We start from the raw sequence: 5,914 nt of genomic DNA, 5'->3' as shown, positions 1-5,914 counted from the left end.
TCACACGCTTGAGGTATTCGGCCAATCACAACGCACTGGATAGCTGGCCAATCAGAGCACACCTCGCTTTTCAGACCTTTGAGCTTTGTAAAAATCGACGCATTTCAGAAAGGCGGGGCATAGAGGAGAAACAATAATGTACAGTATGTGGAAAATAATGTGTTTTTTGAACCTTAAACCGCATAAACACATTTCATTTACACCAAATACACCAAATAATAATCTTTTTAGCAACATCATATGACCCCTTTAAGAAACGTGGGAAACTGCAAAAGTATGAATGTGCAAAACTGTTAATGCAATCGAATGTTGCTTATATAAATGACGTTATATGATACATACATTTTTTTTTTTAAATTCGGAATAACAATAAATCATTAGTTACAGAGTTGGGACATAGCCAAAAAATAAGATGGGGGGATAAAACATATGTATTAATGCTTTTGCATTCTCTCGCAAAATCATCTCCAAAGAAACTTTTAATTTGTTCACAAAGCTTTTGCATTCTTTCGCAAAAAATTTGTGTTCCCCTGAAAAATTTGAAATTCCCCTGAAAAACGTTTGAAAGAAAGAAATTGTGATAGAAATATATATTAAACATACAGAAATATATATTTCTCAATACTTTTGCGAGAGAATGCGAAAAGTTTTGTGAGTGAACGCCTACACATTGAATTTTTTCTTGCGTCTCATATTTTTTCTATTACCATGTCCCCTTAGGGGATCCATTGAAACACAAGCAAGTAGTGCCAATTTCATTTTGGTTTTAATAGTACTAAGTCTTGTGTAAAAGTCAATAAATGGAAAAGCTGTTAACCTGCGTGCCAATTTGTCCACAGTATTCATCCTTGAGAGGTTGAAGTGTTATAAATGAAAGGTAATTTTCACTAGTAACTCTTGTTGCTCGGCTAGACAAGACAACTGCAGTGAGAAAAACCCAAGGGAAGGACTCAGTGTCTGCTAGTGTGTGAGAGAGCAGCAAGAAGTAGGTGTATGTGCGAAGGAGAGAAGAAAAGGGACACTTAGGTCTCTCTTTCTCCCTTCATTCTCCCTGTATCAGCAGAAATAAAAAGGAAAAAAATGCTGGCCTCTGTTGACACAGCCCTGACCTTCCCCTCACTCTGCTCCCCCAAGTGTGAAATTGAATGCCTGCCAGAAAGAATGAGGGAAGAAGGAATAGAGAGAGTGAGACAGAAAGAGAGAGGAAGAGTGGGGGAAACAGAGAAAAAGAATGGGAAAGAAGAATCCACACAAAGCTAAGAGAGAAATCCAGTATCACATGAATCAAATGGTGTAGATTGTTGCCGTGCTTTTCCATTTATGGAGAGTCCTCCATATGACGACCACACCAGGGATCATTTCCTCGACGCATACTGGTCTGTCAAGAGAATAGAATTGAACCCCAGCCCCGGGTTAGTGTGGAAACACAGTCAGTGTTGTTTATTTGACCTAGAACCATATTCAGTGTTTAGAGAAGAGACTGTTGGATTTATTGAGCTGTATGTTAAAACAAAACAGTGTAAAATATACATTATGTGAATGTTACACACATAACACACGCTTCCTTCCTAAATACATGCACTGCCCCAAGAAAAAATCTATTACAAACAAATGTAACGAAACACTTTTGTTTCAGTCCTCAAATGTCCTGCTTTACTTTGGAAAAACGGAGGGATGAGGGAGAGAAGTGGAGTGGAGTCAGGAGGTGGGCGAAATGAACCGTCTGTGATGTCATGGGGGGCGTGTTGCCCATGGCCACCAGTCTCCTGCTGACTCCAGACATTTCTGGCATTCCTACGAGACCAGCTTCCACTGTGCTGCGGGGGACCTTCCATTCATTCAGCTCAGGAAAAGGGAAGGAAAAGAACTGGGAACAGGGAGGGAGGGAAGAGCAGAAAAAGAAGAGGGTGGGGTGTGATGGGATGTTCTAACATTCTGTAGTCGTACAAGGTGTTGAGAGGATTGAAATAGGGCTGTTTCTGAGGAATTAAGAATGTTACTGTATTTGTGGAATTCAAGAACTGCTGTTATCTACAATTAATTACTTTTTATATACTCCAATAATAACATAAATTTGCTGTTAGAGTTGACTTAAGACAACTCCTCTATACAGAAAGATCATGTTATTTTTTGCACTTTATCATAACTACTGTTTTATAGCAATGTAAAAGATACAGAATCATAAATATTTTAAATTCATATTTCATTAATGAGCCTAAGCGGTTGTTCTGAAGTTCTCCGAATTATAAGAAAGGTCCATGTACATTGATTTTATTATAATTATTATTTTTTTTATGTAATCATAGCACAGGATTTACAATTTCTTTGATCACAGTTTACACAGTAATAGTGCACTATCTAGTGGCCTGTTTATGAAATACGATTTTAAAAGAAGTTGATGCAAGATGAATATTCCGAAATAAATACAATTTATATATTATTTTAAAACTTTTAATTGAATTAAATAATTTACGTGAACTATCAACTGCAAAGTTGAATATATAATAAATATTCTATAAATATATATAATATATAAAGTTGTATATATCAGTTTTTTAAAATCAAATGTTATGTTCTGTAGACTATATCTTCTTTATTAACAAACGATTCATCTATTCAACTCGTTAAAAGAGCCCTCCGTGAACTGACTGGGCTTGTCAGATATAAGAGTTCTACAAAGTGTGCATACATAACGTCTGTACTGTACGTCCCCAAGACCAGGACATAAAACCACTGGTCTAAAACTTTTTCTCGGGATTACTTTTCAAGGCAACTTGGTTGTGTTTTTTCCATATAAACCTAAGCAGTAGCTATGTTCATATAAAACGAATTATTAAGTCGTGGTCATGATATCTAATTTTCTTACACATTTTATGTAGCCTAACTAACGTTTACTATTTTGGCATACTAATTCATTGCACTATTTTCCGGGACGATAGACGGAAGTGCACACAGAAAATCGGCTCACCCGCTGGAGACTTCCCAGCCGAGGTAAGGTAATATTTGCCTAACCAAATATGAATATTTCGTGTTCAGTGGTTCACTAAACGCCAGATTCTACACTGACTGCGTCTCAAAGATAGCTTTAGCTAGATAACTCCCTTTAGACTTACCTAGGCTATGAAGCAGCACAAATTGATGAAATGAACTACTCACGTTTACATATAAAATCACGCTGACTAAAAGATCCTGCAGTTTGAAGTTTAGTTGACAGTCTATTTCTAGGCCTGCTCCTGACGTAACTGAGGTTTCGTGACGCCATTTAAAATAATTTTGACTGATCAACTCAGCAGAAACGTGGGAGAAAAGGGATAAAGGGACCTCTGCTGCGTATTTGGGGTCTCTGTCTGTACATGTCCCATTATACATCTTTGCCCTGATTGTTAGATGGTGTGTGTGTGTGTGTGTGTGTGTGTGTGTGTGTGTGTGTGTGTGTGTATTTGAGTCTTTGGTGGATAAATAACCTATTTATTTGTTTGTTTGTTTAAGTAGGCTACCTCAAATACAATTTCATAAAGAGTGATGTTCTGTTAGAAGTACTGATATCATTGTTAAATATTTGAATATTTTCAAAATGTTTTTTTTTTTTTGCATTTACATATTATATAAGAAAAGTATTAAATGTAATTTTTCTGTGATCTAGAACAGAAGGACCAGAATTAGTCTCACTCCTTTTACATTCACATGATTGATCCATGTGCCCCTCTGGCCACTTTCAAGTCCCAAATGATTTTTACATTAAAATCTACTTGAGAAACCCATAAGTGTTAATGAGGCAGTTTGACAAGCTAATTAAGTCTTAAAACAAGTTAACCATGTGCTTTTGACAAACCTACTTAGCTCTTTATAGTGACAGTGACAAAGCTTGGTGTCACAATGATTTCTAAAGGTTGCCTGAAGGGTGTTTAAAAACCTTATTAGTTTGAGCAGTGACACTGTTCATGCAAGCAAAGTATTGTGTACTTAGCTCTACTGAATGACGAGAAACTATTCTTTCGATTTGTATTTCAATTTTGTGTGTCAGATTAGTCGAATGGTCAGTGTGTTGGCATAAAGTAAGTGACAGAATGAAAGCATCAACCACATTTATGTTTATTCGTTTAGCAGACAGTTTTATCCAAAGATGAGAATCATACAAGTGGAAGTAATTAATCTATGGGTGAACACAATACAAGCAATGCTACCACACCAAATTTCCTTATTAGAATAGTGCAATATTTCATAAAACTTCTGTAATGTAAAAGTGTGTGACATATAAAAAATAATAAAGTATAGTAAGTCTAATTCATCAAACATTCAGATATTTGGATGCAGCAAATCAATCCACACTCTCTGAGGAAGGTTAGAGATTAAATCTTAGGGCAATGTGTAACCCCTGTCATTTATTTGTTGCATTAAAACTTTTTTTAAAAGAAACATTGTTTAATAATTACACTAACTAACTAGTAGTAGACTAACTAACTAGTAGATAATCAGAGGCTTTGTGTTCACATCTCGTTTGTTGCAAGGACTGACAAATGGAAAGATTTTCTCAGTGAAAGACTGACCAGTGAAGGAGTAGATAAGAGTCTTGGTCCCTACATTGTAGAAGGAGACCAGACCCTCCTCATAATCCACAAACACCCCCACCTTCTGGGGCTTGTCTTTCAGAGAAAGAGGAACAGGGCAAGATTCATTAGCCACATATTCACCTTCATTTCTTAGCCAAATACACCAAAAGCCATTCTCTGGGCACACTGTTACTTTCTCCTTTCTCTCAATGGACTCTAGCCACACCTAAGTCCCATTCAGTTTTTTCACCGACTTCAACCTCATAATAAATTTTCCCACAGGAAAACCCATCCTTTCCTAGGACACAGGCAGAGGAGTCAAATCTCTCAGGGTTATTGGGAACATCTCTCCAGGATCCACTATGCTTCACTTGTTTTCCGTCCTTAGGATGAGTTTAGGGTAAGCTGTTTTAGGATCCAAAATCACATTCACTGCAAAAGAAACACATGTACAGTGACAAATACAATACAAGCAGCCAATTTAAAAGCTCCATCTGAGAGGAATCTATGCTTATGTTAATCATGACCATGACCATGTGGACGTTACCTGCATAAAGTTTCTTTATTGTACTCAGATCTGCTGATGGAGAAATATTTAATGTTAGTATACACTTCTATTAACCTTCATCAACAACAGATTTTAAATGCTAGGCATCATACACTTACCGACTTTGTAAAAAGTCACAGAGGAAGAAAAACAACATGTGTTCTAAAATCGTCTGAAAATATAAAGCGTGTGATATCCTCATATTGGATGGATTCATAGTCTGAAGCTAAAAAAATCAAGAGTCTGTGACCATCATACACTACGCCATTTTCTATGGAATCTGTCAACTCAAATCTGCAGACTGGCTCTGACTTTTGGAGTCAACTAGTGATGGGAAGTTCGGATCATTTTACCGACTCGGACCTTTGAGTCTCGTTCAGCAAAATGAACGAATCTTTTTTCGAGTCATTTCATTCATTTTAGCAAAATATAATTAAAATGTTACGTGTTACTTCCTTAACACATCTACTACTTACGCAAACATTGATCACACTACAAACAATACAAAAGTGCTATAAGAAACAGAAAAGATTAATTCATTGTTTACCTGGGTTTTCAGTCTATGATTAGCTCACCACCTCTTATCTGATAAGTCTTCGGGTTTGAGTCGTTCGTTCATCACGTGACAGCCCCATACGCTTTAACCAATGCAGTCTGAGCCGGAAAGAGAACTGATTAGTTCATCTCTCCAGTCTTTCGAATCATTCGTTCTTTTGTCACGTGACGTGACAGCATTGGATAGAGAAATTAGTTAATTGACAAGCTTCCTTACAAACGGGTGCATAGTTATTATTATTATTATTATTATTATTATTAT

The sequence above is a fragment of the Sinocyclocheilus anshuiensis genome, unplaced genomic scaffold (assembly GCF_001515605.1).
Source record: "Sinocyclocheilus anshuiensis isolate Anshui unplaced genomic scaffold, SAMN03320099.WGS_v1.1 scaffold1673, whole genome shotgun sequence".
NCBI classification, from domain to species: domain Eukaryota; kingdom Metazoa; phylum Chordata; class Actinopteri; order Cypriniformes; family Cyprinidae; genus Sinocyclocheilus; species Sinocyclocheilus anshuiensis.
This window is presented reverse-complemented; position numbering follows the sequence as displayed.